The sequence below is a fragment of the Scyliorhinus canicula genome, chromosome 7, assembly GCF_902713615.1.
Source record: "Scyliorhinus canicula chromosome 7, sScyCan1.1, whole genome shotgun sequence".
Lineage (NCBI taxonomy): Eukaryota > Metazoa > Chordata > Chondrichthyes > Carcharhiniformes > Scyliorhinidae > Scyliorhinus > Scyliorhinus canicula.
This window is the reverse complement of record NC_052152.1, coordinates 185,034,000-185,055,432: the sequence shown is the minus strand read 5'-3', so window position 1 is coordinate 185,055,432 and position 21,433 is coordinate 185,034,000. Positions and strand designations below refer to the sequence as shown.

Below are 21,433 nucleotides of genomic sequence, written 5' to 3'. Positions count from 1 at the left end.
TGGATTAAGAGCTGTATGTTTATTTTCTTTTTGTTTAATGGGAAATTGTACAGTTGTGTTAAGGGGCAATTATAAGCTGTTCTTTTTCAGGTGTGAAGTTAAAAGTTTAATATTGTATTTCTAATAACATTTGTTTGAATAATAACCAATATTTTTTCATGCAATCTCTCCTTGAGTAATTTTTTCTTGCCGCACAGTCTTTCAAATAAACTAAAATATTGGGGTTTTGATCCAATATATTAGCCACTATTGAGGTATGGTCTGAATCGTAATAAAATTGGGGGTTGGTCCGAGATTCTGAAGTGTAATTCCTTGTTCGGCTTGGGATTGTTTGTTAAAGTACAGTAAAGGTAGGTGATGGCTGTTTACCTTAACTCTTGTCCACCAAATCAACTATGTATGTGACAGGAAGATGTGTCAGTTATGAAATCTGACCTTGCGGTGTATTCTCACATTATTTCATCATTGGCAGCAAGGAGACTGAAGAGTATATTTTAGAAACAGAAAAACAGTTTGAGCCTGCAGAAAAAGACAAATAAATTGTTTGCTCAAACGTTTGGACCTTTAAGCAGCTTCACAATGATGCCTTGCAATGTAAAGGATAATAAAGAATGATCCTCAGGAATTCTCACAAAGACGACCAGCTGGCAGGTGACAAAAAACAAAGTCACAAATACAGAAAAATTAGCTGCTTTTGGCAGGAGGTTTGGGTTAATGGACGACCCACACATCTAACCAAGTGAGTTAATTATCTGAACTCTCCAACTTATGGTGACTGCTTGTCTGTGTTGATGTGTATCACAGACATGATGACAATAAAGTAACAGCATAACATCACAGGCAGGTGTGCTGAAAGCACTGAGACTACATGGCACGGGGCATCCTGTAGGAGACCATCTCATGCCACTTGTGCTTGGCAGCATAATAAACTTAACCTTACTCCCATGTGGGGTTGTGATAATGAAATGCTTCATCAGTCTTTAGATTTCCGAGGTAGTTTATAAACTTTGCTGTCTCCCAACATAATACTGTTACCACCAGTGGAGAAAGGCTCTCAGCACTTTTTCTTTTATTGTTCATTTACGGGATCTGGGCGTCGCTGGTTAGGCCAGCATTTATTGTCCATCCCTAGTTGCCCTTCAGAAGGTGGTGGTGAGTAGCCTTCTTGAACCGTTGCAGTCCTTGAGGTGTAGGTACACTCACTGTGCTATTAGGGAGGGAGTTCCAGAATGTTGCCCCAGCGACAGTGAAGGAACGGTGATATTGTTCCAAGTCAGGGTGGTGAGGGACTCGGAGGGGAACCTCCAGGTGGTAGGGTTCCCAGGTATCTGCTGCTCTTGTTCTTCCAGATGGTCATGGTCGTGGGTTTGGAAGGTCTTGTCTAAGGAAACTAGGCGAGTTACTGCAGTGCATCTTGTAGATGGTACACACGGCTGCCACTGTTCATCGGTGGTGGAGGGTTTGACTGTTTGTGGAATGGGGAGAAATCAAGTGGGCTGCTTTGTCTTGGATGGTATCAAGCTTCTTGAGTGTTGTTGGAGCTGCACACATCCAGGCAAGTAGAGAGTATTCCATTTCACTCCTGACTTGTGTTTTGTAGATGGTTGATAGGTTTTGGAGGGTCAGGAGGTGAGTTACTCGCCATAGGATTCCTAGCCTTTGACCTGCCCTGGTAACCACAGTATTAATGTAACTAGTCCAGTTCAGTTTTTGATCAATGGTAACTCCCAGAATGTTGATTGTGGGAAATTCAGCAATGAAAATGCCACAGAATGTCAAGGGGCGGTGGTTAGATCCTCTCTTGTAGGAGGAGAAGGTCATTGCCTGGCACTTGTGTGGCGTGAATGTAACCTGCCACTTGTCAGCCCAAGCCTGGATATTGCCCAGATCTTACTGCATTTGGACATGGACTGGTTCAGTATCTGAGGAGTCGCGAATGGTGCTGAACGTTGTGCAGTCATCGGCAAATATCCCCACTGCTGATCTTATGAGGGAAGGGAGGCCATTGATGAAGTAGCTGAAGATGGTTGGGCCTAAGACACTACCTTGAGGAACTCCTTTAGTGATGTCCGGGAGTTGATTGACCTCCAACCACCACAACCATCTTCCTTTGTGCCAGTTAAGTCTCCAAACAGTGGAGAGTTTCCCCTCTGATTCCCATTGACTCCAGTTTAGCTAGGGCTTCTTGATCCCATACTCAGTCAAATACTGCCTTGATGTCAAGGGCAATCACTCTCACCTCTCCTCTGGCATTCAGCTCTTTTGCTGGGTAGATGCCAGTGCTGTAGTGTACTGGAACAGCTTGGTTAGGGATGCGGTAAGTTATGAAGCATGTCTTCAGCACTATTGCTGGGATATTGTCGTGGCCCATAGCCTTTGCAGGATCCAGTGCCTTCAGCTGTTTCTTGACATCATGTGGAATGAATCGTATTGGCTAAAGACTGACATCTGTGACCCTGGAGACGTCCAGAGGAGACCGAGATGGATCATCCACTCGGCACTTCTAGCTAAAGATTGTTGCGAATGACTCAGCCTTGTCTTTTGCACATATGTGCTTGGTTCCTCCGTCATTGAGGAAGGGGATATCTATGAAGCCTCCTCCTCCAGTGAGTTGTTTAATTGTTCACCACCATTCACAGCTGGATGTGGCAGGACTGCAGAGCTTAGATCTGATGTGTTCTTTGTGGAATCGCTTAGCTCTGTCTATTACTTGCTTGTGCTTTTTCAATAATAATAATAATCTTTATTGTCACAAGTAGGCTTACATTAACACTGCAACGAAGTTACTGTGAAAAGCCCCTAGTCGCCATATTCCGGCACCTGTTCGCACAGACAGAGGGAGAATTCAGAATGTCCAATTCACCTAACAGCACGGGCGGAATTCTCCGCTCCCGGGAAAAATCGGGAGGGCTGTCGTGAACTCGGCCGAGTTCACGACCGCCTCGGAGTCCGCTCCTCGCCCCCTATTCTCCCCTTCCGGCGGGGCTAGGAGCGGCGCTCCGTAAATCTCGGCCGCGGGGGTGTCGCGCCGAGAATGACGCGGCCGGCGCGCCTAATGACATCAGCCGCGCGTGCGAAGGTTGGCTGGCTCCAACCCGCGCATGCGCGGCTGACGTCATGACGCTGACGCATGAACCCGCGCATGTGCGGTGGCCGTCTTTCCCCTCAGCCGCCCCGCAAGATGTGGCGGCTTGATCTTGTGGGGCGGCGAAGGGGAAATAGTGCATCCGATTTGGACGCCGGCCCGACAATCGGTGAGCACCGATCGCGGGCCTGTCCCCTCCCAAGCACAGTCGTGATGCTCTTTCCTTTCTAGGCCACCTACAAGCCCCAAACGGGCTTCTCACTCCCGTTTCACGACGGCAGCGACCAGGTGTGTTTGCCACCGTCGTGAAACGGCCGTGAACGGCAGGCCACTCGGCCCATCCGGGTTGGAGAATCGCCATTCGGCGTGAAAAACGGCGCGAGGGGGGGCGTGAATTTTGTTGGGGGGCCCTCCGCGATTCTCCCACGCCGCGTGGGGAGCGGAAAATCGCGCCCCACGTCGTTCGGGATTTGAGGAAACCGGAGCACCCGGAGAAAACCCACACGGACAAGGGGGGAACGTGCAGACTCCGCACAGACTGGCACACAAGTAGTCCTGTGTTGTAGCTTCACCAGGTCGACACCGCATTTTTCAGAATGCCTGATGTTGCTTCTGGCATGCTCTCCTGCGCTCTGCAAGCATGGTTACTTGCATGCTTGCCTGTACTCATGCAGAACTATCTCCTTACTTCAAAGTGTAATGAGTACATATGGACTACAATTGTCATGCCTGTGCAAACTAGTGGCATTGCAATTATCACATAAATACAGCCGGAGTCTGGATTCAGAATTTGACCTAGACGAGGGCATCTCCCTCTTCTTTGGAGTTTGAGCTTTCACAGCCATTTTACAGTTTAAGTGTAGCATGGATGTTATATTTTGGTTTCATGCTGATGCTACACTTCTGGATTGTGAATGAGTTATGAGTAACGTCACATCATGGCATAGTTTTAGTTTCTGCTACCTCGTCAGTAATTTATTGGAACCGAATGTCCAGAATGAATGGAATAAAAAATGAGTTCCAGAATTCATGGTCAATGTTCCCTCGAGTACCATCTCGGGGATGAAAAGGGAAATCTCCCTTAATATAATTACGGTCTTGTCTATTTTGTGTTACATTTTTTAACTACTGCTCTCAGACAGATTCTACAATTTAAACGTTATTGTTTACCAAAAATAACCAAATAGCCAAAATAAGATATTTCCCTGAATTCATCCAATACTTTGAACTTTCTCTGTTGTTGACCTTCTGTTATACTAAAAATGCATATCTTTCTGGATTTTCTCAGTTCCTCTTATTCTGCAGTGCTACTGCACTGATCACCACAAACCAGTTGCTTGATCACCTTCCACTACATAAATTCAGCATAAATGCGCAAAGAAAATGCTTGCACGCATTGTTCTTTTTCTGCATTAATGGACAACAGAAAAAGCACAGAACCTTATGGAATGGACACAAATTAAAGATACATTCAACTTGCTCGGCCTTGCTCAGTTTTCAAATCAACCTTCGGAAAGACAGCCTATTTTGCAAGCAGGTCAGGTTGGATTTATTTTATTTGTGACTTGGCGTAAAAAGCAGTTTGAAAGCTATTAACTGCTTTATATGCGAACACCATGACCCTTGTGTTTTTCAGCATTAAATTGGAACCAACATTCTTTAATGAAGAGTGTGCAGGCGATGTCAGGGCTGCAGCTGGTATGTGAAACAGGATATACATTGAGGACCAGCTGTCGATGAGATTCAGTGGTACATCTATTACTGGGCCCAAGTTACACTTGTGCCTGAAAATTGATTCCAGGATAAAAGTCACTCTCAAAATAAGGAGAGTTAAAAGAAAGAGAGCACCGCGAGAGGCCTCTCAGAGATTTGTGACCCTGGAGATGTCTCGCGAGATTCATCTGAACCTAGTGAGTTGCAATGTGGATCCCGTCCGAGTTGGGCTCATTTTAAATATGTCTGCGCCGCATTCTCCTGGCTCCAGGGAACAAATGGCCTCCCCAGCAAGGCCTGGACTGAGTGCCATTTAGCACTGGTCCGCACAAACGTGGACCAGGCCTAATGGCACCTGGGAGAGGTACCAAGGCCATTGAAGACCCGTGGGTGGTCGGGAACAAACGTGGCCCCCTTTCTCTCTGGCATCCAGGCACCTTAGCACTACCAGCCTTGCACCATGTACCGCCAGTCTGGCACTGCCAGGCTGGCAGGCACACTGCCAGGATGGCAGTGCCGGGGGGCCCAGATGTCAGGGTGGCACCTCCAAGACTGAGGGGGCCATGCCCATGAAATGAGGGAATGATGGGGGTACGAAAGATGAGGTGGGGGGGGGGGGGATAAAGGGTGGCTATGAAAGAGTCTCATAAAGGTTGAGTGCATAAGGTTGGGGATCCTGAAAGGTAGGGGTGGCAAAAGGGAACATGGGGAGGCCTGTAAAGGGACTGGCCCTTGTGGTGGTATGATTTGCATAGCTGTCTGCCATTGGTGCAGAACACCGGCTTACCATTGGCCCTGGTCGGTCATGTACCTCTCGACCGATTGGTTGAGACCAGTCATGTGACGGCTCTCCGATTGGTCAAGAGGCTGAGTTAACCACGCCTCCATACTGAGGTATAAATAGTCGGAACGTCCGGTGGGCGTCCATTTTATTGTAGTCAACCGCAGGGCTAAGTTCTAGCTTATTAAAGCCTAACTTTTGTATTCTCTCGTGCAATTGATGGCTCATCAGCCCTCAGTAACCCCATAATGTGTTGTCCTTACTTGGGGGTGTGTGCGGTAATGCCCACATGTACGGGGTGTGACATTGCCCGTGGGTGGGGGATCCCCAAATTCACTTAGAGATCAGGGCATCCATTCAAAATTCGCTGAGGAGTGGGTCTCACCGGCGGGTTCAGCTCCCCAGTGTGGGTTTGACGGGGACAAACTCCCCAAAGCCCCAAAAATGACAGTGTGGTTGAATAGCGGTATGAATCTCACCCAAAACAACGACGGGAAACGCCCTTCCTAATTCGCCCAAAATGACAGTTAGACATTTTTTAGTTGAATCGCGCCACAAATTACAAATTGATTCCTATGTAAATAAGTGTTGTATTTGAACTAATTGAAAACTAATGTCCTAACCACACTACATCCGGGACCCCCAATTGTACTTTGCCAAGATTCACTTACCTCAGTCATCAGTTTTACTTAGCTCCACAGTCCACTTTTAGTAGCTTTTAGTTATTATTATTCCCATAATGTGCTCTTTCGATCCAACAGATCTGTTTTCACTTGGTACCCCCACAAAATCTTGAACTTCAATGATACCTGTTGCTTTATTTTTTGGGCAGGACAGATTTATATGTTGTTATAATTGAACCCACAGGGCTGGAACAGGCGAGATAAGATGGCTCAGTTCGACCTACTGTCAAAGGACAAATCTCATGTGAATGATCAGCACTCTGCTGTATTTGAAAGTTGTGATCGAGAGCTTGAGTACCGCCAACAGCATGTTTCACTTCTGACTGGCGGAACATGATTGCCAGTCATTACGCACGTTTGCTCATGAGTGATAACTGGCTAGTCCGACGTGGGAGAGCTCCATAGCACGATAAACGTTTCTTGACAAGATCCTCATTTCATAGAATCCCTACAGTGCAGAAGGAGGCCATACGGCCCATCGGCTCTGCACCAATCCTCTGAAAGAGCACCCTAACCTAATCTCTATTGGCAATGTTCCTTTATACCTACATGGTATTCCATCTGCCACTTCTTTGCCCACTGTCCTAGCCTCTCCAAGTCCTTCTGTAGCCTCCCTGCTTCCTCAATACAACCTATCCATCTGCATATCTTTGTATCATCTGCAAACTTAGCAACATTGCCCTCAGTTCCTACTTCCAGACCATTAATGTATATTGTGAAATGTTGTGGTCCCAGCACAGACCCCTGAGACACACCAGTAGTCACCGGCTGCCACCACAGAAAAAAAACATTATCCCCAGTCTCTGCCTTCTGCCAGTCAGCCAATCCTCTAACCATGCCAGGATCATACCCTTAACAGCCTCTTGTACGGTACCTTGTCAAAGGTCTTCTGGAAATCTAAATAGATCACACCCACTGGTTCTCCATTGTCTAACTTCTTTGTTACTTCCTCACAGAACTCTATCAGATTTTTCAGTCATGATCTCCCCTCGACAAAGCCATGCTGACTCAGTCCTATTTTCTCATGCACTTCCAAGTACTCTGCAATCTCTTCTTCAATTATGGACTCTAAAATCTTACCAATGACCAAAGTCAGGCTAATCGGCCTATAATGTGCCGTCTTCTGCCTTCTTCCCTTCTTAGTATGGGTGTTACATTGGCCATTTTCCAGTCCTCTGGGACCATCCCTGACTCCTGTGATTCCTGAAGGACCACCACCAATGCCTCCACAATCTCCTCAGCTATCTCCTTTAGAATCCTGTTATGTATTCCATCCGGTCCAGGTGATTTATCCACCTTCATACCTTTCCGTTTCCCCAGAACCTTCTCGTGAGTGATAGCCACTATGCTCACCTCTGCCCCCTTCTCCTTAGTGATGACCACTACACTCACCTCTGCCCCTGATTTTCTTGAAGTTCTGGTACCCCACTGGTGTCTTCCACCGTGAAGCCTCATGCAAAGTAACTATTCAGTCGCTCTGCCATTTCTGAGGATAGATCCAAAATACTTTTCAATGTGGAAACCAAGCCACAAACCTTGTGGTCCATTATTTGACAATTTTTTCAGCATGGGGGCCTCACGGTAGCATGGTGGTTAGCATCAATGCTTCACAGCTCCAGGGTCCCAGGTTCGATTCCCGGCTGGGTCACTGTCTGCGTGGAGTCTGCACGTCCTCCCCGTGTGTGCGTGGGTTTCCTCTGGGTGCTCCGGTTTCCTCCCACAGTCCAAAGATGTGCGGGTTAGGTGGATTGGCCATGCTAAATTGCCCGTAGTGTAAGGTTAATGGGGGGATTGTTGGGTTACGGGTTACGTGGGTTTAAGTGGGGTGATCATTGCTCGGCACAACATCGAGGGCCGAAGGGCCTGTTCTGTGCTGTACTGTTCTATTCTATTCTATTCTATCCACATCATTCTAGTTGTTTCTGGTAGCATTCCTTGTCCTCGTCGACTGTTCATCAACTATTTTCCCATTGTTTGACTGCAGCAAGTCATGAGATCAATGTAGGTTAAGTGCATTAAGGAATGCAGGCAAATTCGTCCACTATCAGCATTTCACATTGACAGCAAAAATGGATTTCAATGTGAGTAAATTCCAATTTGTCATTTCTCAACTTGGCGATTTTGCTTGACCCAGCTTCTCTGGGTATGCAACCTACAGGGTTCTGATCCCTAAGCCTAGTTTACCGGATGTGTTTTGCTCCATCCGCCTCATGTCACATACTGGGAGCTGAATATTCTTCTGGTTGAATTCAGCTTGTTATGCCATCTCCCCATTCGCCGCCCCACAGCTGGTTAAGTGGCTGATAAGCTAGCTTCACTTGCACAGATGTTGTTTGATCAATCAACCTGTTATACTTTGATGGCATGAGACGGCAAGCAACTTTGGGGGTTCCTGACAGTTTGTTTATTTTAAAAAGCACAAAATAGTTTCACTATTATTTAATATAAAATCTCAATTTAAACCATCCACATTGAAATCAGCAAATAGCGCAATCCACTTGCCATTAATCATTATTGTTGATGACAAAGTTGCCCCTTGCGGTGTTAAATGTGCTGGCTATTTCAGGCAGAAACAGGTCGCTCAGTGGATTGTTTGCATCTCAATAAAGTGTGATTGCCTTTTATATTTCTCAGGTATGGCACCACAAGAGGATTTCAGCTAAAGAGAAACTGGGCAAAACTAAATGCTTACTGTGGACAGTATCAGTGTGACAGTGCAAGTGAGGAGTTCTTTGTCACACGTTCAGTCAATGCGAGAATCACAAATAACATTGCACTATTATTATGATGTACATTGAACCAGACAAAAGTGCAAACAGGTCAGATTTATGGGGCGGGATTCTCCCTTCTGGGGACTAAGTCTCCACGCCCGCCGGAAAACGGGCAAGAATCACTCTGGACTTTTTCCTAGAAAGTCTGGGGTGATTCTCCGTCTTCAAGGGGGCTAGCAGGACCCCGGCATGGGTCCCACAGCTCTGGCTACCGGCATGGCCCTGCAGTTACGCCCGCGCGACTGCGCATGCACACGGCAGCCGTCTTCACGCCTGCCCCCACGCAACATGGCAGAGCCCTAAAGGGGCCCGGCGCAGAGGATCATAGCCCCCCCCGGAATGAGCGCGCCCACCGATCGGTAGCCACCGATTGCAGGCCTGGCCACCCTGGAGGCCCACCCCAGAGTCGGATCACCCCCCCCGCTCCCCCCACCAGGATTGCCCCCGCAGCCAGAATGCCAAGGTCCCGTCGGGTGGGGCCACATCTCGCCCATGGAGTATTGAGTTCCAGCAACTCCTTTCATGTCCCTGATTAGCACAGGACATTTCATGTGTAGTCAGGGAAGGGGGAGATTAATGGGCTTTAAATGGAAGTCTTTGAAATACTAGTTGTAGAAAAAATATTCCAGTCAGGGTTATAGATTGAAATAAATTTTCCATTGTGAAAAACAGGCCTTTCACGTTAGTACCAATGATAAGCAGTGTGAGCTGTATTGACAACGCACCAAAAGATTACATTCACCTAGGCTCAAGAGCACTTGCTGTAACAGCACCCCTATAGGCACAAAATGCAGCATTTTACAGAGTTCCATAGATTTTATGAAGAATGGTACCAACAGCTTAAAAAGACAATGTAGAATTTAGATCAATTATTTTCTTGTCACATCTCATTAGGTATACCTGTACAGTATTCCTCGAGACCCAGAGCAGACCAAGCTCAGTGGAGCAGCAGCGCTAAACTAGTTGTTTCATTTTCTCATCATCACCTGTACACGTCTGTGCATGGCAACTGCCAAGTTGTTGCTTGGGGGTGAAGAAGTCCATTTACAATGGTGATGTGGTTGGTTTCACAGGCAAGGGAGTTCATTTGCACTCACCTGGCTAGTTGCGACACTGGTAGCAGGTTTTCTGTTGGCTACAGTGGGTTACTCTGTCAGATGACTTCAATGTAGGACTGCAGTACTTCCAACAGCACGTCAAACCGAGCAGGCACTTGATGCCAAATGAGGCCAAAGGCCTGAAAAGTAAATAACAAAATAGCAATGTAAATTTATGCTGGCTAGTAAAGACATTAAGAATTACATTTTTAAATCAAACTTGCTTAACTCTTAATGTGTGGTTAAGTTAATGAGTACTGAGGAGCAATTTATGTTTCTTTGCTAAAATTATTTCAGAGCTGAATTTTTTTAATTGATTTGAAAACATGGCTGTGAATGAACTTACATTACTGGGTGCCAGTCTGGCAGTACCAAAATGCCTGGATGCCAGTTTGCCTGTTCTGGGAGCCAATTTGCTCAGGGGTGCCGTGTCCAGATGAGATGGGGTGATGGGGGGGGGGGGGGGGGGGGGGGGGGTTGAGGAGCCTCTAATCAGTAAGTTGGGGCATTAGGATGTCCATGGTTGGGGGGGGGGGGGGGGGGGGGGGGCTCAAGAGATTAGTGCAGCATTTAAAACTGGTGCATTTATCTGTTCCTGTCAGTTCAGGAAGTGAATGTAAGTGCGGCCTTGATGGGGCATTCCTCAGGAGATTTACGACGTTTGGAACGTCTCGTGGGATCTAACGAGATCTCGCGAGATGTCGTGATCTGGATCTTGCCCTCACTGGGCGGGATCCAGATCTGCATATTTAAGGCAGCAGTTAGACCCACTTGAATATGTCTGCGTCGGAGTATCCCAAGACCTGGGATCAAATGTCCAAGCCTTGGAGACCCTGCCATGGCACCGTTTAGCACGGGTTTCCACAAAGGTGGACGTGGGGGGAGGGGGGGTGTCTACCAGGCGATCGGAGGCCTCAGGTGGTCCGGCTCTGGGCAGCATGGTACCCTGGAAACCCAATGCCACCTGGGCACTGCCAACTTGGCACCCTGTCAGTGCCACACCATCAGTGCCAAGGTTCCCAGGTGGCACTGCCAAGTGCCAGGCTGGCACTTCCACGGTGTCAAGGTGCCAGTTTGCCTGTTCCAGGTGCCAGATTACCCAGCGGTGCCATGCTCTTGTGAGGTGGGGTGATGGGGGGGGGGGGGGGCTTGAGGGCCCCCTAATCGGTACATTGGGGGCATTGAGGGGTCCAGAGGCCGCGTTTGGGGTTTTGAGAGGTTGGGGAGCATTTAAAAATGGTCGTCAGTGCAGAAAATGAATGTTCGTGCAACCTCGGTGGGGTGTTCGTGACTTTGAACCAGGAAGAAAACAGAGTCCCATTTAATAATGGGTCATTCTTGGCACTGCAGGCAGTGGGAAACACCTTGCTAAACACGTCCAAAACAGGACTCTGTTTTTCTTGTTAAATCGCACTCATAGTTACTGAAAAACTGTTCTTCAAACTACCATCTGGGACATGTGCATACAACGTCTTTAACATTTACCTGAAATTTGTTTGTCTGCTGTTACATCAAATTGTTTAATGGAAGCAAAGAAATTTCAGATGAACCTTTCAGGCATTGACACATTACCCTAAAGAGGTAACATCAAGGGCAGAATAACATTGGGAACAGAATTAAGTCATTTAGCACATAGCCACTCATTTTTATAGCCAGCTTTTAAATCCAAATCTCATGCCTTTTCTATATATTCCACAATATGCTTACTGGGAAGTAGCCAGCCCAAATTGATGCCCAAGCGGTGTCCATAACCTGCCGGCAATATACCTACGAGGCCAATCAATTTCAGGCGAACATGGGGCTTCTGGTTTTTGGTATGGACTGTCAGTGCACCACTTACTTCAAGTTCAAAAGTGAGCTCAAGTGAATTTTCACTCCATATATTTCTTTTGGCTAGCATCACAATTGCTAGACCGACTTGTAGTTTTACTGTTCAAAAAACAGGACTGACATTATTCTTTTTGTCGAAACATTCTCTTTGGAAAAACCAAATTCTGGTCTTTCACAGTGTCCAATTTAACAAACCTCTCAGAAACCTATTTATGTGTGTTGGATTGGCCTACATTCAATGTTATGAATCCATTCCTGATTCTCAATGATGGATGATTTCCAGCATAGACCTTCTTTTCTTAAAAGCTTTCCAAAATATAATGCTGCCTCTCCAAGTTCCTGTTCAATGCGGAGCTAAAGTTTCTTCATTCAAGTTTAAACATAGGCCAGTGACACATATTATACTGGAATATTGCTAATTGAACACAGGAGAGCCACCTGATGCGAGCAAGCATATTGTTGCAATGACATTATGGGGTCCCCTCGTGCTGAATGCTACAATCACACGGAATGTTCCAGAGAGTGGGAAACAAAAGCTGCTATTGCTTTGAAATACCAACTGAGGTTTCACTGAACACAGCAACCTTGAAATTAAGTCTTGTACAATATAAAGAAAAACTGCTCACAAACATTACATCTGTGGTCCATTATTTGAATGGAATTGTTAGGCCTCAGTCAAATTTACCAAATGTAAGCATTCATTCACTAATTTTATTTTAAAAATCATTCATCGTGGTGGCACATGGCATAGCGGTTAGCACTGCTGACTCCGGCGCTGAGGACCCGGGTTCAAATCTGGGCCCTGGGTCACTGTCCGTGTGGAGTTTGCACATTCTCCCCATGTCTGCGTAGGTTTCACCCCCACAACCCAGGTTAGGTTAGGTGGATTGGCCACGCTAAATTGCCCCTTAATTTGAAAAAAATAATTGGGTACTCTAAATTTTAAAAAAATCATTCATGGTGTGTGGATGTTACTGACAAGGCCCAGAATTTATTGGTCATCCTAGAGAGGGGCTGTTGAGTTGCATTATGGAGTCCATGCTGCAGGTATGATGTAGGTACAACCACAGTGTAGTTAGGGAGGGAATCCAGCATTTCTACCCAGCGACAATGAAGGAACAGTGACATAGTCCCAAGACAGGATTTCATGTGACTGGGAGGGGGTCTCGTAGGAAGTGTTGTTCCCATTAATCTATTGCCATTGTTCTTGATGGTGGCAGATGTCACAGGTCTGGAATATGTTGTCAAAAGAGCCTTGGTGAGTTTCTGCAATGCATCTTGTAAATGTACACATTGTGCGATGGTGGTGGAGGGAATGAGTGTCTAAAGTGGCGGATGGGGTGCCGGTCAAGTGGGCTGCTTTCTCTTTGATGATACAGGCAAGTGGAGATTATTTTATCATACTCCTGACTTGTGCCTCGTAGAGGTGGACAGGCTATGCGGAGTCAGGAATCCCAACCTCGGATCTGCTCTCATAACCACAGTATTTATATGGCTGGCCCGGCTCAGTTTCTGCTCAGTGGTAGCCCCAGGATGTTGAGAGTGACCATTGATAATGCCATGGAATATCAAGGGGAAATGGCTAGATTCTCCCTCATTGGAGATGGTCATTGCCTGGCACTTGTGTGGCATGAATGCCATTTGGCACTTATCATGCTACATGTGGACACAAATTGCTTAAGTAGCCGAGGACTCATGAACGGTGCTGAACATTGCACAATCATCAGTAAACATTTTCACTTCCGGCCTTCTGATGGAGGGAAGGCCATCGATGAAGCAGCTGAAGGTGAATGGCTCGAGGACACTATTGTGAGGAACTCCTGCACTGAGGTGTTGGGACTGAAATAATTGACCTCCAACAACCATAACCATCTTCCTAGAACTACATGTGACTCCAACCAGCGAAGAGTTTCCCCCTCAAATTCATTAATTCGACTTTTGCTCGGTCTGCCAGCCACTTGGTCAAATGCTGCCTTAACGTCAAGGTCAGTCATGCTCAGGTCACCACTCAAATTCAGTTCTTTGACCAAGTTTGGACATGGACTGTAATGAGGTCTGGAGCTGAGTGGTCCTGCTGGGACCTAAACTAAGCATCGGTGGGGAGGTTATTGGTGAGGAAGCCCTGTTTTGATAACAGTGTCAATAAAACCTTTGTTCATAATATTGCTGCTTGGAGGTTTGTTCGCTCCCAATTAAGTTAAGTGAAGTTAGAAAAAACATATATACATGTATCGAGTTTGCTTGTTAATACTGTGAAAGGTTAAGGTCAAATTGCTTAATTACACAAGAAAAGATAAATATGGACATGCACCCATGTATATGGATGCAGGCAGCCACACACACAGACGTTTATTTATCGCCTTCCATGACCTTGATCCCAGACAATAAAGTACTTTTAAAGTGTAACTATCATTGCCATATAATAAACTTAGCATGGAGTTTCTGTCCAATGAGATTCCACAAACAGCAAATTGATGATGGCCAAATAATCCATTCTTTAAAAGACATCGGTTAAGGATGAAGATTGACCAGGGCAAGCAGGAGAACTCCCCTACACTTCTTGATGGAAATAGAAAATCCCGTTCTTATGCAATTCTGTTGACACACAACTGATTTCCATTATGGCCTGAGTTATTGCCTTATCAATATAGCAGCATTCTATTTATTTGATGAATACTTTCAATTATGTTTTGCGATGTAAGTTATTACTCCTGAAACAGTAAAAAGAGAAAGAAATAGCAGAGATGGGTTCTGAAGGAAAGGCAGCAGCACTCAGGAATATGCTGACAGTGGACAGGTTGCAGAATTTGCTATTCATTGCTTCTGTCCTAGCTGGTGTCCAGTTAGAATTCTCAGGCAACACTCAGTAACAACCAATCAACGACGGCTGCGCAGCTGAAGAATGTTCAGTGTTGTGCAATGCAGTGGATATTTCTTTTTATAAAAAAAACTTTGCATAACAGCCGATCAGGTAAGTGAGGCACTTTGAGATAAAAGAGGGTCGGGAAAATAAACCAAAACTGGCTCAACTATCAATTCTAGGAGGGCACAATTCTGTCACTTTTAAAATATGTTACCCTTTGTGATGAGTTCTTCTTAAAAAAAAGGGCAGCGGTAACAGACAGTCACTTTTGTCCTATTAAACAGAAAGCATGAATACAGGACATTGACAAGTCTTGACTTTTACTGCAGTGCAAAGCAGCATTTAGTTATTGCAGCCTAACCTTCAACTTGTCTAACCTTTAGATTTGCTATCGTAAAGCCGCTGGAGTGTGAATTAATGTCCAGAGCAAAAGAAAAAATGTACTGGGAAGCTGTCTCATTCTGACAGCTGACAAGAAGGCTTATAAGGCTCTACAAGCGACTGAAAATGTGAATTACTTTGTAAATCAAGATGTGGAGATGCCGGCGTTGGACTGGGGTGAGCACAGTAAGAAGTCTTACAACACCAGGTTAAAGTCCAACAGGTTTGTTTCAAACACGAGCTTTCGGAGCACGGCTCCTTCTTCAGGTGAACCTGAAGAAGGAGCCGTGCTCCGAAAGCTCGTGTTTGAAACAAACCTGTTGGACTTTAACCTGGTGTTGTAAGACTTCTTACTTTGTAAATCAAGGCAGGCTTCTACTGATCATTTCTACTGTGGTAAATTATGGGCTTGAGTCAGGAATTTAACACAGATAGAGAAACTCGAAAACATTCCTGAAATGGAGAATCAGCTCCAGTTATGGAAGGCCTTTTAACTCAACAGTTGACCTTCTTAGAGATGGGGTACATTTCCCTTGGAATACAGTCAGAATATCAATGACTATTTTAGACAGCTAATAGCAACGGTACCATCAACCTGCAGCGATTTAGCCCTAGTTTGTAAATATTTTACAGACAGTTGTGTTTGATGTACAGATCTGGAAAGCTAATTAAAGCGGCTTTTTATCCACAACCTTTTTAATACTCAATTTTAAGAAAGAAACAGAATCGTTTCATCACAATTTTTTAATTTGTTTGAATTAAAAATTTTGAGTTAATGTACCCTAACAACCCACTGGAAAGTGGAAGAGTAAGGTACAGCAAGCTGGAGAAGAGGACAAAGGGCATTGCAGTGTCACAGGGAACCCATCAGTGCCAGGAACTATCAACTAGCAACATAAATATGAGAAAAACACATGAAATTAGTCAATCCAGCTTCCCCAGAACAATGGTTTGATTGCCCTGTCTTCTGCATGTGCTCTGCAGTTATAAGCATTGCTTGAAATTGATTATAATGTCAATGGCAGTCAACAAACTAGCTTTGGCTGTTCTGATAAAAGGCTACCGACATGAAAGGTTACCTCTGTATCTCTCTTCATAGATGCTGTCTGACCTGCTGGGTATTTACAGCATTTTCTGTTTTTATTTCAGGCTTCCAGCAGTAGGGAGTATTTTGCTTTTGATTAATAACTGATTCAGTCTGGAATCTAACAAACCAAGACCTCGACCTTCCCATTTCTAATGTGCCTGCCCTAATTGAGTTGTGAAGACTATTCGATAGGATACATTGATTATTCATGTGATAACGGGTAAAAGTTACTCTTGCCAGTTGTCTAGCAACCGACTAGTCACAATATTGGTCAGGGGAAGAGAGGTCAGCAACGTTTGATATGGCTCTAAGGTGACCTGCCTGTGGTAATTTTTAAACTCAGATAGGCTTTTGTTCTAGTTAAAGGTATTAAGGAATATAGAGCAAAAGTGAGTTTATAGAGTTAGGTTGCAGATCATCAATCATCTCATTGAATAGTGGAACAGGCTTGAGGAGCTAAATGGTCTCCCCCTGTTCCTATGGAAGCTTGCGAAGGTGCCATGTCACTCATTGGAAGTTGACCTTCAACAATTCCATAGATCAAATAGGGTACTGTTGAGGCCCCCGTGGCGATTCTCCGATGAAAACTGGGCGAGTTCCTGACGGCGTGCTTCTGACCACGTTTTGCCTGTCGGGAACGGCCAGAGGTGGCTGCGGAGTCAGTCCGCCGCCACCCTGGTGGGGGGGGGGGGCGGGGGGAACCTTCAGCGGGGGGGGGCCTCACGGACAGCCAGGTTAGTGATCGGAGGCCATCAATGTGTGGGCGCGTGCAATCTCAGGGAGGCCTATATCTTCGGGGCCGGTCCGCGGTGTTAGTCCGCAAGTCACGCGGGATGGCCACCGCCGTGCGCATGCACAGACTCCCGACCGGAAGTGCAGGACCCGATATCAGCAGCTAGAGCTGCTGTGCTAGCCCCCTTCAATTAGGAGAATCACTCTGGACTTTCCTGCGTTTTGCAGCTAGAGTGGGGACATACCCCCATTATTGGAGAATCCCACCCCCGGTCTGTGCAGTTGGAGAGTTACACGCTAGTTTTCAGTCTGAACCGGACACTACGCCAAATTCTGGTAAGATTCTACCCATTATCTTAGTCCTCGCATTCAATAATACGCATTACTACTTAGTAGGATTTGCAGGTCAAGTGGAAAAATGAAACCAATTTACCTTCATTGCGGAAGGTTTGAAATATTAGAGCAATAAGACTGCTGGAAGCATCATAACCTCTTTTCTCGATAACGCAGCAATGTAGATGTTAAATGTACTGATTTAAATGGAGCTGGGATTATATAACACAATGACAGACAGAAAAAGGTTGTCTTAGAAAAACAATGCTAGAAGTAATGAGGCTTGACAGTTCTGGTTCAAGCACATCCCATCACTTCAAAGAGCCTCTTCCACACCTGATGATACTGAGCTGAATATGATTTAACAATGACTACTTGAATCATAGACTTTCTACAGTGCAGAAGGAGGCCATTCAGTCCATCGAGTCTACACCGACCCTCTAATAGAGCACCCTACCTGGACCTGCACCACTGCCCTATCCCCATAACCTAACCCATAGATCCTTGGACACTAATGGACAATTTAGCATGGCCAATCCACCTACTGCACATCTTTCGTCGGAGGGAGGAAATCGGAGCACCCAGAGGAAACCCACGCAGATACGGGGAGAACATGCAGACTCTGCACGGACAATGACCCAAGGTCGGAATGGAACCTGCGTCCCTAGCGCTGTGAGGCAGCAGTGCAAACAATTAATGAAGGGGAGTCAGTTCCTGGGGGGGGGGGGGGGGGGGGGGGTTGTTGAGGGGGGGGGCTAGTTTTGAGAGAGATGTGGGAGTTTTTGGGGAGGGGGTGCTGGCTGGGGAGTGCATTTCACTTTTTAACACTTTATAAGCGTTTCTCTTTTTATCCGTTTACGTCGGGGCACTCTTTAACAAGTGCGTCCCGATCGTTTGCGAACCCATGCTGCTGCCGGGGTGGGTTCAATCAGAGCCTGCTCTGCTGGCCTGGCATTGTGGGATTCCCCCCTCCTTTCATTTTTTTGCCAAAGTGTCTAAGCAATACTGCGGGTAAAGCCGGCAGTGCAGCCAGCAGGGTACCCTCCACTTTCCTTGCCCAGATGACATTTGTCAGAAAATGGCTAAATTCCACCCTTTGATTTTGTATTTGCATGCGCATTGCAAATGACACAGCATTGAACAATTAAAGAACAGCAACTAAAGTTATTATGAACTTGATTATATCCAAGCCACACAAAGTGACTCCAGCCATTACAACTTTCTTCTTCAGAGTAACTAGTCCGGTTGTTCAATTAAAATTAAAATGTTGATGTTTGCTGGTCTCAATCCCTTATGTCATAGTTCATGGGGATGGATTCTCCGCTGTCAGGATTCTCCGTTGCGCCAGCAGCACACCCACGCCCGGGGATTTCCTGGCAGCGTGGGTGCGCTGCCCACAATGGGAAAGTCCATTGGCCTGCTTGTGGGATAGATGCCGCCGGAAGGGGCACGCTGCACCAGAAAACTGGTGCGGCGGGACGGAGAATCCCGCCCCAAGTGTCTAGAGGTTGTAGCTTTTTAGTTTTGGGCATTTGAATTTTAAATGTAAATTCAGTGGGAAAGAGAAACCCTAGTAAACAGCCAGTGGCTGACAGACCACACAGCTTTAAGATAATTACCATTTTAAAAGTAACTTGCGTATAAGGCAGAGGACGGAATCTTTCCAAAAAGTGGCAAAGTGTCAGCTTTGCTGAGGTAAACGGTATGAATTCCACTGACACCATCGGCGGAATTACTCATGGAAATGTGAGTGTCTTAAAGAAAAGTGTTTTTCGCCGCATGAATCTTGGTGACCTCCTGTTGATTCACTCACCCCAGGGAAACTTAATCAATGCAGTCGCTGGGGAGCTCCATTTAAACACCTTCCCAGCACACATCGCCTGGCCATTTCCCAATCTCTCCTCCATTCCTTGTATTGGGCTATTGAGTAGATGCATGGGACCCACGTCTGCATCCTAATGGGGCACCTCAAAGAAGCTCCACCCCCACTGTCATGGCCTGTTACAGGCTGAGTGATGATAGACTTTACCATGCAGCCTTACTTCAGGGTTCACATCAGTGTATCCTGTGTGGTGAGGTTCAGTGCTTGGGACTCAAATCGGTGGCAGTGACCTTTAGCTCTGCATACTTCATTGGCACAATTGAGTTGTCAATGAAGGGTGAAATTTCATTTCAAACAATTGAATGCCCATTATGACTGATGAGGCACAGTTCATCAGAGTGAAACCTGCGAAGAGCATGACAAGCACACATCTAAAGGGCATGGTGATATGCATCACTGTAGATACACAAGGGGCTAATGTAAGTACACGTAGACTAGCTAGACACTAGAGGGAGCACCAGAGACATGACACACAGACACTCAACAAATAGGTCAGTTAGATAGGACATGACCAATGGGCATTCATGATACACACAGAGGTGACACTACCACAGGGGGCATTGCACCAAGCTATATATAAAGGACACAGCACACATGATCTTCCTCTTTCCAGTGGAGCCACTCAGTGGGAACAGACACAGGGTTGATACAACGTCACACCCACCACGTGGATTGTAGCAGACTGGTTTGTCAGTCTGAGTAGCTATAACAGGATTACCAATAGTGGTGAATCCGAGTAGGAGAATTGTAAATAGTTCAATAAACATGTTGAAGTTATCTCCACATCTGAACCTACCCTTGTCAGAGTGCACATCAAGAAAGCAGCTTATGCTACGCCAAGAGCATATCAAGACAGAGGGTACCCTCATTCTCCCATTTCACAGCCCTACACACTTATTCCTGAGACACAAACATGCTAGGCAAGTGGAATTTATATTCAGTGGAGCTTAACCCTTTGGTCCTCAGAGTTCTGCCTGAGTGTCATAGGTCAGTTGTGCTTTCCCAAATGAGAGGGTCTTCATTCCTCATGAGGCAGTGACGCAACCCATTCCTGAGAACCCCATTCTGCCCTTGCAGTCTGGCCTCCAATGGGACACCACCCAGTAATCTCACTGTTGCCCCTAGTGCTTAACCTGAGTATTCACCTTCACCCATCCACTTTCCAGCTCCCACTAAGGACGGGCACTCCCTCATGAGTAATTTGGCTACATGTCCAGCAAGGAGGACACAGGAAGCGATGTCTGCATGTCAGCCTCCAGACCCCCTTAAAGCAGGGGGCACCCTGAAGTGAATGGGTGGCAAGACCTGCTAGCAACACCTCCGCCTCGAGATTGAGTGACTCAATCCTCAACCCGGCCTAGAGCTGAACTTATCTGTGTCCTCCACATCCTCTCCAGTGCACCTTGAGCAGTGAAGAGCCTGGAGAATTATGGCTGCCTGAGCACTTACTGCTGACATCCCCTCCAAAGTGGGGCCATCAAGGTCACGCTTTGTAACCGTGACACCGGCATGACGTCACGTCAGTGCCCAATGAATATTCCATGAGGAATGGCATGTCTGGAGAGAGTGCTCGCTAATGACATGCTAATGTATTAAAATAAGTTCTTGGGTTCCAACAATGCACTTTGCCCCATTCCACTGGTGAGGGTGGCGGGGAGATGGAAAATTGCAAATCCGAATCTTGCTGGAGAGAATCACATTTTTTGATTCTCTCCAGAGTTTGAGCCCATGCTGAGTGTCTCACGGGTGGAGGGTGCAAGCTCAAAATCACACCCTGAGAGTCATAAAATGGTAGGTGTGGCTTACTTATCTAAAGAACTGGAGACATGACATCTGCAGTTATTTCAATAAAAGATATCTGTTAAGCAAGTGGCTTGAATGGATCTCAAGTACCTAGCTGTGAAACTAACCACAATGTTTATGAACAACTAGTTATGATTGACAGCTCTTGGAGCACATCAAAAGCAGTTTAGTGCTCTCACTTCCTCTGAAGAAACCTAACTGCTGTTGATGCTGCCAAAAAGCTGTCAATCATAGCTAAATGTTTATAAACATTGAAGTTAGTTTCACAATAGGGTACATGCGATCCATTGAAGTGTAGAGGAAAATTAAATTAAGCAATCCAGACAGCTGGCCATGTGAAAGCTGTCAGTCACAACCTAGTAAAACCAATGTCATATTGATCTGAATGAAAA

The 21,433-nt window shown here is 46.1% G+C and overlaps 1 protein-coding gene across 5 annotated transcripts in view; it reads right to left on the bottom strand.

The window, feature by feature from the left end:
- Positions 1-21,433, bottom strand: part of LOC119969612 (disks large-associated protein 4-like) — an 847,967-nt gene that overhangs the window by 468,763 nt on the left and 357,771 nt on the right. For all 5 annotated transcript variants that reach the window (XM_038803470.1, XM_038803469.1, XM_038803472.1 and 2 more), the window contains one exon: positions 10,131-10,270. The gene's annotated coding sequence lies outside the window, so the exon portion shown is untranslated. The remainder of the gene's footprint in view (positions 1-10,130; positions 10,271-21,433) is intronic.